Source organism: Nerophis ophidion, linkage group LG01 (assembly GCF_033978795.1).
Source record: "Nerophis ophidion isolate RoL-2023_Sa linkage group LG01, RoL_Noph_v1.0, whole genome shotgun sequence".
NCBI classification, from domain to species: domain Eukaryota; kingdom Metazoa; phylum Chordata; class Actinopteri; order Syngnathiformes; family Syngnathidae; genus Nerophis; species Nerophis ophidion.
The window spans coordinates 55029721-55042446 of NC_084611.1; the positions used below are offsets into that span (position 1 = coordinate 55029721).

The window sequence follows — 12726 nt, forward strand, 5'->3', positions numbered from 1 at the left end:
GTTTAACCAGTTTAGTTTTACTTTCGTTTTGCAAACCTTTTCCTTTCCTTTGTGAACGCCGTCTCTGCTCCACATGCTGTAAGTTTTTGCTGTCGTCCAGCATTCTGTTTTTGTTGACTTTGTAGCCAGTTCAGTTTTACTCTTGTTTTACATAGCCATCCCTATGTTTCAGTGCCTTTTCCTTGCGGGGATTGCCGTTTGATACTTTTTGGTCTAAGAGTTACATACCTTTTTAACTGCACGCCGTGGTCTGCATTATGGGATCACAACAAACCACCCGAACACATTTTGACTTTTATAAAGCAATTAACTACCTGCCGCCACCTACTGACATGGAGTATTACGTGGTTACCCAGCTGGGTTTTATACAGCCACTAAGCAGCGGCATATTACATGCAGATTATAATTGTTGATTTGAAAAAAAATATTTTTTGGACCAAGTAGGTGAAGTTTCATAATTTCCCTCGGCACACCAGACAATACATCACGGCCGCGGCAAAGTGGTTGAAAAACACTGGTCTAGGGCCACAAACACCGGGTGAACCACAGGATGACAGACGGGGCTTTTGTTTTGTTTTAAACATTTTTTTTTCTTTTAAATCTGTCTGTTAGAAAAGATGCCATCATAAGAGTTAATATACAATCTATTTTGCTGTCAAAGTTCAATAAAAAAAGTTGTTGGAACCAAATTAGAAATCTGTGACACAACCTTGCAAAATACAACATAGTTATAGTGGGATGGCAAGTTGTGCCGGCTTATGAAGGCAGTTCGCTCATCACGGGCAGGTACGCTGATTGCAGATAATCTTCGCGAGGAGGCTAGAGTATACTCATGAGTTTTAAGATGGGACTTAAATGCTTCTACTGAGGTAGCATCTCTAACTGTTACCGGGGGGCATTCCAGAGTACTGGAGCCCCAATAGAAAATGCTGAAGAAACAAGCGTATGTCAGAAAACCAACACATTTAGCTTAACTGCACCAATTTTGTCAAGAAAAATGGATCGAAAATTCAACCAGAAGCTTACCAAAATTGCCCTTTTGCAGTAAAACCTGCCAAGGGACATGTAACCAAATATTAAGTTTGCTGTATGTATACTTTTGACCCAGCAGATTTGCTCACATTTTCAGTAGACCCTAAATCAATTCATAAAAGAACCAAACTTCATGAATGTTTTTTGCCACCAACAAGTATGTGCTCCAATCACTGCATCACAAAAGAACAAGACTTGTAGATATTAATGGAAACTCAAGACAGCCATGACATTACGTCCTTTGCAAGTGTATGTAAACTTTTGACCACGACTGTACATTAATTGTTATTCTGCATTCAGTGTTATTGTTATTATGTAATTATCAAGACACGTGCAAGGCACAGAGGGCAGGGTGGGCATGGACCTGCAGGAACTCCTTGAAAATGCAAAACATGGTGAGCATTTCTTATTTATTTAAGGGTTTTTGGGGCACAGGTATTTTTCGCATTAAAAGAAGTTGAAACAAGGGTCTTTAAATCTTGATCAGGCATTGTACTTGCACCAAATATTTAAACAAAAACACTTTCCCCCCGCTTCAAACTGCTATGGCCCGGGGCTATTTTTCCTGTACTTTTGAAAGAAACGCCCCCTTTTCTGCCAACTTTGTTGGAACTTGTCAGCTGAGGTATGAGTCACGCAACTTATACATAAAGTCCGTGGCATGTGCAAGGAAGAGCATGGAATATTCTTCTAGCACCTGCACTTAATAGGCGGGAGGGTCGGCTATTTACTGAAGAAACAATCCGAAAGGTAGGCATAAGTCATTTTAATATTGTTTTTTTTTTTTTGTATTTAGAGTACATGGTACTCATGCATTCATGTGTGACATTGTTTCATAAACCTGAGCTTCACCTAAAAAAAAACTGTGATTTAACTGCAGCCAAAATAGAATAAAGTAGTTATCAGGGAACTTTGCATTGATTTTTTGATTAAAAAATATATTTTGGGAAAAATTTGGATAGGGATGTTTTCAAATTGCACGCATTTAAATGTTTCACGGGTTTCCCTGCTCATCAGGGGATTTTATTTATTTTCTTATTTAATTTTTATTATTGTATTTTTATTTTATTTGATTTTATTTTAACTTATCTACTTTAATTTAATTTAATTTTATTTTATTTTATCCATCAAAAAAATCCGCTGACAAGCAGGGAAACCTGCAAAACATATCCATCCATCCATCCCTTTCCTACCGCTTATTCCCTTTTGGGGTCGCGGAGGGTGCTGGCGCCTATCTCAGCTACAATCGGGCGGAAGGCGGGGTACACCCTGGACAAGTCGCAACCTCTTTGCAGGCATTTAAAATGTTTTCGTCACATATTTGACTGAAGTTGTGTGTGGTTTATAGGGAATAATTATTGTTTTACATGCAAAAACAATGCAAATATGTTCACCACATATGATAATGACGGATTAAAGAGCATGATATACGTTAGGTCAGGAAAAAACACTGGGGTTATATCATCCCTACAAGCTTGTTTCGCAGGTTTCCCTGCTCGTCAGGGGATTTAATTTATTCATCTATTATACATACACATTTAGCATGATATGCGTTAGGTCAGGAAAAAAATACAGAGGCTATATCATCCCTACAAGACTGTTTCGCAGGTTTTCCTGCTCATCAGGGGATTTTATTTATTTATTTATTGTATATGTATTATTTTATTTTATTTTATTTTACTTTATTTTATTTTATTTTATTTTATTTTATTGAAATATATTTTATTTTATTTATCAATAAAATCCGCTGACGAGCAGGGAAACCTGCGAAACATGTATGTTTTCAAATTGCAGGCATTTAAATGTTTTCACCATATATTTGACTGAAGTTGTGAGTGGCTTGTGTGAATGCACGTGAACAACATGAATGGGGGGGGGTGTCATGTTACCCCAACTTTTATCCTGTCAGAGCATGCCATTGTTGGAAATAACATACTGTTCCCCTATTTAAAAGCGCGGGGCAGTGTTACCTGGGTTTTTCCCAAATGTCAGACGTAGACCGTATCTGACAAAATGCATAGCAAGTTCTCTCTTCAATAATTTAGTTAACACTCAAAAAGATTAACACAAAGCATTTTTTTATAGGGAATAATTATAGTTTTACATACAAAAACAATGCAAATATGTTCACTTCATATTATAATGAGGGATAAAAAAGATACATGCACATTTAGCATGATATACGTTGGGTCAGGAAAAAAACACAGAGGCTATATCATCCCTACAAACCTGTTCCGCAGGTTTCCCTGCTTGTCAGGATATTTTATTTTTTTATTTTTATTTTTATTTTTATTTTTATTTTTATTTTTATTTTTATTTTTATTTTTATTTTTATTTTTATTTTTATTTTTATTTTTATTTTTATTTTTATTTTATTTTTATTTTTATTTTTATTTTTATTTTTATTTTTATCTTTATTTTAATTTGTATTTTTATTTTTATTTTTATTTTTATGTATTTTATTTTTTAATAAAATCCCTTGAGCAGGGAAACCTGCAAAACAGGCTTGTAGGGATGATGTGGCCTCTGTGTTTTTTTCCTGACCTAATGTATATTCCGTATATTGAGCACTGTCCAACGGATAAACCACAGAAACCCTCGACTACATTTAGCAAGATATTTAACTTTACTGATGAGCCCCTGCGATGAGGTGTCCAGGGTGTACGCCCCTCCCCCCCTTCCCTCCCCGGGCAAACCGGAAAGAGACAAGCGGTATAAAATGGATGGATGGATACACATTTAACATGATATACGTTAGGTCAGGAAAAAACACAGACGCTATATCATCCCTACAAGCCTGTTTCCCAGGTTTCCCTGCTCATCCGGGGATTTTTTTAAATTTCTTTATTTCTCTTTCTTTTTCTTTTTATTTATTTATTTATTCCAGCAAGCCCCCGCGATCCCGAAAGGGACAAGCAGTAGTAAATGGATGGATGTATACACATTTGGCATGATATGCGTTAGGTCAGGAAAAAACACAGAGGCTATAGCATCCCTACAAGCCTGTTTCGCGGGTTTCCCAGCTTTTCAGGGGATTTTGTTAATTAATTAATTAATTTATTTATTTTTATTTTTATTTATTTATTTTATTTATTTTTTTTAATTGTATTCTTATTTATTTATTTTATTTATTTAAATATTTATTTATTTATTCATTCATTCAATTATTTTATTTTTTTATTTATTTTATTTTATTTTATTTATCAATAAAATCCCCTGACGAGCACGGAAACCTGCAAAGCAGGCTTGTAGGGATGATATAGCCACTGTGTTTTTTCCTGACCTAACGTATATTACGTATATTGAGCACTGTATAACGGATAAACTACAGAAACCTCGACTACATTTAGCATGATATTTAACTCTACTGCCAGCACCCCTCAGGACCCAAAAGGGACAAACGGTAGAAAATGCGTGGATGGATGGAGAGTAATATTGGCAAAAACGTTGAGAATTGAAAGGGATGCATTGTTGCTTTTCTCCCCTTCTTCATTTAAATGAAAGGTTTTTTCTTCTCATGGTAGGTTAATGAATAAAAGCAAAAAAACCGAGTCACTAATGTGTAGGTATCTTTTTTTTAACACCTAATTATGCAGAATGACACACGTAAAATCAAACTACTGCAAATTTTGGTTGCACGATAACCGAGACAGTGAATACAAAGTGTTGGTGAAGGTTTTCTTCTAGAAAATTCTCTCAATACAGGACATACTGTACATTCACGCGACCAGAAAATGAAGGGGAAAAAAATTCTAACACAAGTGCATGCAATATCCAGAAACTTAAGAAAAGTAACATGATCAAGTTTAAAAACAAAGTCAGACCTGTACTATGTAAAAACCTTAGACATGTTTTGTCAGTTTTAGTTTCCAACTTGACACTGCAGGTCTGTCATGAGGGGGGTGAGAGGCCACACCCTTCATGCAGCTTGTGGTGAACACCTTTCATTAGTGGCATGTTGAGTTCTGAAGAAAAACTAAAAACTTTGCCCCGGAGACACAACGAACGGCACGAAAAGTAAAAATGTGATTCATTTTGAAAGACTGTTGCCCTGGGTTACAAAAGTCTTTCACGTGTCGTGGGGCGGGACACCCTGGGAGTGAGGACCTGGCGGAACCTATACCACAATATGACAGATGATTTATAGTTTAAATATAATTCCAACATACTTACAGTTACAATATGAGACACCAAAACCATAATTAATAATAACAAAAAAAGTATTTCAAGACAATAAATAGTTAAATAAGTTGTAATCAACATAGTTTATTTCATTTTCAGTAAGGTTAAACATGTTTGTACTTTGTAAACACCTTGACTTAACATATATATATATATATATATATATATATATATATATATATATATATATATATATATATATATATATATATATATATATATATATATATATACATATATGTGTATATATATATATATATATATATATACACGTATATATATATATGTATATATATATATCCATCCCATCCATCCATTTTCTACCGCTTATTCCCTTTCGGGGTCGCGGGGGGCGCTGGCGCCTATCTCAGCTACAATCGGGCGGAAGGCGGGGTACACCCTGGACAAGTCGCCACCTCATCGCAGGGCCAACACAGATAGACAGACAACATTCACACTCACATTCACACACTAGTGCCAATTTAGTGTTGCCAATCAACCTATATATATATATATATGGAGACACAAAACAATTGAAGTCTTATATGAGTTATATAATGAAGACAACACATGATGTAAGTGTCTCTATTAGCTATAATAGCCTACTATCAAAATGACTTTAAAAGTCTTATATTAGTGTTATAATGAAGACAACATGTGATGTAAGTGTCTATATTAGCTATATTAGCCTACTATCAAAATGACTTTACAAGTCTTATATAAGTGTTATAATGAAGACAACAAGTGATGTAAGTGTCTATATTAGTTATAATAGCCTACTATCAAAATGAATATGTGTCGCAGGCTGACACAAATCTTCATTGACATAAATGTTGAAATGTAATATTTATTCTACACATTTTTACAACATTGGAAAACATTATCAAAACTTCTCAGAGGGTGAGATAACTCCTGGAAATAACTTTCTTAGAATGGCCAAAGGGAGAGACAACAAGTGATGTAAGTGTCTCTATTAGCTATAACAGCCTAATATCAAAATGACTTTCAAAATTGTATACAAGTGTTATAATGAAGACAACACGTGATGTAAGTGTCTATATTAACTATGAGAGCCTACAATCAAATTGACTTTAAAAGTCTTATAAAAGTGTTATAATGAAGACAACACATGATGTAAGTGTCTGTATTAGCTAAAATAGCCTACAATCAAAATGACTTAAAAGTATTATAAAAGTGTTATAATAAAGACAACACGTAATGTAAGTGTCTGTATTAGCTATATTAGCTTACTGTCAAAATGACTTTAAAAGTCTTATATAAGTGTTATAATGAAGACAACACGTGATGTAAGTGTCTATATTAACTATGATAGCCTACAATCAAATTGACTTTGAAAGTATTATAAAAGTGTTAAAATGAAGACAACACATGATGTAAGTGTCTGTATTAGCTATAATAGCCTACTATCAAAATTACTTTCAAAATCTTATATAAGTGTTATAATGAAGACATCACGTGATATAAGTGTCTGTATTAGCTATAATAGCCTACTATCAAAATGACTTTCAAAATCTTATATAAGTGTCATAATGAACACAACACGTGATGTAAGTGTCTATATTAACTATGATAGCCTACAATCAAATTGACTTTAAAAGTCTTATAAAAGTGTTAAAATGAAGACAACACATGATGTAAGTGTCTGTATTAGCTAAATTAGCCTACCGTCAAAATGACTTTAAAAGTCTTATATAAGTGTTATAATGAAGACAACATGTGATGTAAAAGTCTATATTAGTTATATTAGCCTACTATCAAAATGACTTTAAAAGTCTTATATAAATGTTATAATGAAGACAACAAGTGATGTAAGTGTCAATATTAGCTATATTAGCCTACTATCAAAATGACTCTCAAAATCTTATATAAGTGTTATAATGAACACAACACGTGATGTAAGTGTCTATATTAACTATGATAGCCTACAATCAAATTGACTTTGAAAGTCTTATAAAAGTGTTAAAATGAAGACAACACATGATGTAAGTGTCTGTATTAGCTATATTAGCCTACTGTCAAAAATGACTTTAAAAGTCTCACATGCGTGTTATAATGAAAACAACATGTGATGTAAAAGTCTATATTAGTTGTATTAGCCTACTATCAAAATTACTTTAAAAGTCTTATATAAGTGTTATAATGAAGACAACAAGTGATGTAAGTGTCTATATTAGCTATAATAGCCTACTATCAAAATGACTTTCAAAATCTTATATAAGTGTTATCTGCGATGAGGTGGCGACTTGTCCAGGGTGTACCCCGCCTTCCGCCCGATTGTAGCTGAGATAGGCGCCAGCGCCCCCCGCGACCCCAAAAGGGAATAAGCGGTAGAAAATGGATGGATACAAGTGTTATAATGAAGACAACACGTGATGTAAAAGTCTATATTAGTTATATTAGCCTACTATCAAAATGACTTTAAAAGTCTTATAAAAGTGTTAAAATGAAGACAACACATGATGTAAGTGTCTGTATTAGCTAAAATAGCCTACTATCCAAATGACTTAAAAGTATTATGGAAGTGTTATAATAAAGACAACACGTGATGTAAGTGTCTGTATTAGCTATATTAGCCTACTGTCAAAATGACTTTAAGAGTCTTATATAAGTGTTATAATGAAGACAACATGTGATGTAAGTGTCTATATTAGCTATACTAGCCTGCTATCAAAATGACTTTAAAAGTCTTATATAAGTGTTATAATAAAGACAACATGTGGTGTAAAAGTCTATATTAGTTATATTAGCCTACTATTAAAGTGACTTTAAAAGTCTTATATAAATATTATAATGAAGACAACATGTGATTTAAGTGTCTATATTAGCTATAATAGCCTACTATCAAAATGACTTTAAAAGTATTATATAAGTGTTATAATGAAGACAACAAGTGATTTAAGTGTCTATATTAGCTATAATAGCCTACTATCAAAATGACTTTAAAAGTATTATATAAGTGTTATAATGAAGACAACAAGTGATTTAAGTGTCTATATTAGCTATAATAGCCTACTATCAAAATGACTTTAAAAGTATTATATAAGTGTTATAATGAAGACAACACATGATGTAAGTGTCTATATTAGCTATAATAGCCTACTATCAAAATCAATATGTGTCGCAGGCTGATGCAAATCTTCATTGACATAAATGTTGAAATGTAATATTTATTCTACACATTTTTACAACATTGGAAAAAGGGAATAAGCGGTAGAAAATGGATGGATGGATGGAAAACATTATCAAAACTTCTCAGAGGGTGAGATAACTCCTGGAAATAACTTTCTTAGAATGGCCAAAGGGAGAGATGTGTGTGTCCAAGTTCTTCTTTCAATGGATTTATTACAATCTTTGCTAGCTGGGTAATGTTTGCTGTGGTCTGGAACAACATGGAAACGCAGCCAATATTACACACAGTCATCACATGAATAAAGATAAGACCTTCTGGAGGAAAGTTCTGTGGTCAGATGAAACAAAAATTTAGCTGTTTTGGCCACAATACCCAGCAATATGTTTGGAGGAGCAAAGGTGAGGCCTTTAATCCCACGAACACCATCCCTACAGTCAAGCATGGTGGTGGTAGTATTATGTTCTGGGCCTGTTTTGCTGCCAATGGAACTGGTGCTTTACAGACAGTAAATGGGACAAGGAAAAAGGAGGATTACCTCCAAATTCTTCAGGACAACCTAAAATCATCAGCCCGGTGGTTGGGTCTTGGGCGCAGTTGGGTGTTCCAACAGGACAAAGACCCCAAACACACGTCAAAAGTGCTAAAGGAAATCGGGCTAGAATTAAGGTTTTAGAATGACCTTCCCAAAGTCCTGACCTAAACGTGTGGACAATGCTGAAGAAACAAGTCCATGTCAGAAAACCAACAAATGTAACTGAACTGCACCAATTTTGACAAGAGGAGTGGTCAAAAATTCAACCAGAAGCTTGTGGATGGCTACCAAAAGTGCCTTATTGCAGTGAAACTTGCCAAAGGCACATGTAACCAAATATTAACATTGCTGTATATAACTTTTGACCCAGCAAATTTGCTCACATTTTCAGTCGACCCATAAAAATTTCATAAAAGAACCAAACTTCATGAATATTTTTTTGTGACCAACAAGTATGCGCTCCCATAACTTAATCACAAAAAAATAAGACTTGTAGAAATTATTGGAAACTCATGACAGCCTTTACAAGTGTATGTACACTTTTGACCACGAACGTACCTTCAAACGAGGCCTAACGATGCAATATGCACATACAGTTAGCCTAGATTTCATGTTAGCATCGATTAGTTTGCAGTCATGTCAAATATGCCTGATTAGCACTCCAACAAGTCAGTAACATCAACAAAGCTCACCACAGCATAAAACGTTTGGTGGACAAAACGAGACACAGAAGGACTGGCATAAAACAGGTCTTTCCATGGTAGCGTCGGAGAAAGTTATACATGTAAACAAACTGTCGAGTCACAGTCCACACAACGGTGCGTTCACGGGCCGCTGAAATTAGTAGGACAAAACGACACTCGCGAAAATATTAACAATTAGGAAGGTTTGTGTCGTGTTTGTCCTCCTACACAAACCATTTTGCAACAAAAAACATGTTTTTTCACCAGGTTTTTTTTGCCATTTCCATACTTTTTTTTTAAAAAAGCTCGATGGAGCGCTGAAGAGCCGCATGTGGCTCTAGTGTTGCGGGATGTGGACCCCCAGCCTAACCTAAGAAATAATCCTCATTTAATTTCAACGTAAAGACAGCATAAGTCCTACCCAGATGTTTTTCATACCTATCACTGTTCTCTGTTTGACTTATGTCCATCCATCCATCCATCCATCCATCCATACATCTTTTTCCACTTATCTGAGGTCGGGTTGCGGGGGCAGCAGCCTAAGCAGGGAAGCCCAGACTTTCCTCTACCCAGTCACCTCGTCCACCTCCTCCCGGGGGATCCTGAGGCGTTCTCAGGCCAGCCAGGAGACATTGTCTTCCCAACCTGTCCTTCCCCGTGGCCTCCTCCCTAGGGAGGCGTTCGGGTGGCATCCTGACCAGATGCCCGAACCACCTCATCTGGCTCCTCTCGATGTAGAGGAGCAGCGGCTTTACTTTGAGCTCCTCCCGGATGGCAAAACCTCTCACCATATCTCTAAGGCGGAGGAAACTCATTTCGGCCGCTTGTACCCGTGATCTTGTCCTTTCGGTCATAACCCAAAGCTCATGACCATAGGTGAGGATGGGAAAATAAATCGACCAGTAAATTGAGAGCTTTGCCCTCCGGCCCAGCTCCTTCTTCACCACAACGGATCGATACAGCATCCGCATTACTGAAGACGTCCCACCAATCCGCCTGTCGATCTCACGATCCACTCTTACCTCACCCATGAACAAGATTCCGAGGTACTTGAACTCCTCCACTTGGGGCAAGGTCTTCTCCCAAACCCGGAGATGGCACTCCACCCTTTTCCGGGTGAGAACCATGGACTCGGACATGGAGGTGCTGATTCTCACCCCGGTCGCTACACACTCTGCTGCGAACTGATCCAGTGAGAGATGAAGATCCTGGCCAGATGAAGCCATCAGGACCTGCAAAAAGCAGAGACCTACTCCTGCAGCCACCAAACCGGATCCCCTCAACGCCTTGACTGCGCCTAGAAATTCTGTCCATAAAAGTTATGAACAAAATCGGTGACAAAGGGCAGCCTTGGCGGAGTCCAACCCTCACTGGAAACGTGTCCGATTTACCACCGGCAATGCGGACCAAGCTCTGACACTGATCATACAGGGAGCGGACCGCCACAATCTGACAGTCCTATACCCCATACTCTCTGAGCACTCCCCACAGGACTTCCCTTGGGACTTTTCACACTATTAAATAATAAAAGTATGTATGATACGAATATCGTATCGGATCAATATCAGCAAGGGCTCCAATATCGGTATTGTATCGAAAGAGTAATGTTACAATAAAGCTAGTATAAACGTTCCAGACTGTTCAATAACCAGTGTTCGCTTCCCCTTTGGTCCAGATGACAAGATGTCGAATATTTCCAAAAACAATTTGAAATGTGGACTCGTCAGACCACAGAACACTTTTCCACTCTGCATCAGTCCATCTTAGATGATCTCGGGCCCAGAGAAGCCGGCGGCATTTCCGGATGTTGTTGATAAATGGCTTTCGCTTTGCATAGCAGAGCTTTAACTTGCACTGACAGATGTAGCGACAAACTGTATTTAGTGACAGTGGTTTTCTGAAGTGTTCCAGAGCCCGTGTGGTGATATCCTGACTAACTTACAGACTTAGTATGTCATCAAATACTTATTTACACAAAGTCACAATTCAAGAAGTTCACACCCAGAATGTTAGAATATTTGTCTCATGAGTGCGTCATTAATTTGGCAGCAAAATCGGGGAGGCTGCAGAAAGTTTGAACATGTTTAGGCACACCAGACAATTATCGAAACATAAAAAAACAAAAAAATAGATCCTCTCAAACATCGATGATAACGTTGTCAGTGCTGGTTTGAACTGGTTTGGAATGAATAGACAATTAGTCATTTTATTGCCGAAGGGCCAAATTGGAATCAAAAAACAAATAAGCAAAGGTAAGAAAGGAATGTTACATGATTTAAAAAAATAATAATAAATTAAATTATTAAAGTGGCTTACAGTGGTTCCTACAATATACAGAGTTTTTCCTTGCCCACATACAAGCAAGGAAAAACTCACCCCAGTGGGACGTCGATGTGAAACCTTGGAGAGGACCGCATATGTGGGCAACCCCCCACCTCTAGGGTAGACTGAAAGCAAGGGACGTGGAGTGGGTCTAACATAATAGTGTGAAAGTCTAGTCCATAGTGGATCTAACATAATAGTGTGAAAGTCTAGTCCATGGTGGATCCAACATAATAGTGAGAGTGCAGTCCATAGTGGGGCCAGCAGGAGACATCCCAAGCAAAGACGGGTCAGCAGCGTAGAGATGTCCCCAACCAATGCACAGGCAAGCGGTCCATCCTTGTTCCCAACTCTGGACAGCCAGCACTTCATCCATGGCCACCGGGGAAAGGGGGGTCAGAGGAGAAAAGAAAAGAAGCGACAGATCAACTGGTCTAAAAGGGGGGGTATATTTAAAGGCTAGAGTATACAAATGAGTTTTAAAATGGGACTTAAATACTTCTACCGAGGTAGCATCTGGAACTGTTACCGGCAGTGCATTCCAGAGTACCGAAGCCCGAATAAAAAATGCTCTATAGCCCGCAGACTTTCTTAGGGCTCTGGGAATCACTAAAAGGCCGTAGTTCTTTGAACACAGATTTCTTGGTACACCTTGTGTGTGTGTGTGACAATCATTGTTACTTTAACTTTAACTTTAATCGGCAAGAAAAAAACCTACATGAAGTTTGGTTTTTTTATGAATTTATTATGGGTCTACTGAAAATGTGAGCAAATCTGCTGGGTCAAAAGTATACATACTGTTAGAATAATTTTATCTAAAAACT

General features: G+C 36.9%; 1 protein-coding gene across 1 annotated transcript in view; it reads left to right on the plus strand.

The window, feature by feature from the left end:
- Positions 1-1661: 1661 nt before the first annotated feature.
- LOC133557341 (collagen alpha-1(XVII) chain-like) overlaps positions 1662-12726 on the plus strand; it is a 73530-nt gene continuing 62465 nt past the window's right edge. Inside the window, exon 1 of the mRNA XM_061907740.1 lies at positions 1662-1782. The gene's annotated coding sequence lies outside the window, so the exon portion shown is untranslated. The remainder of the gene's footprint in view (positions 1783-12726) is intronic.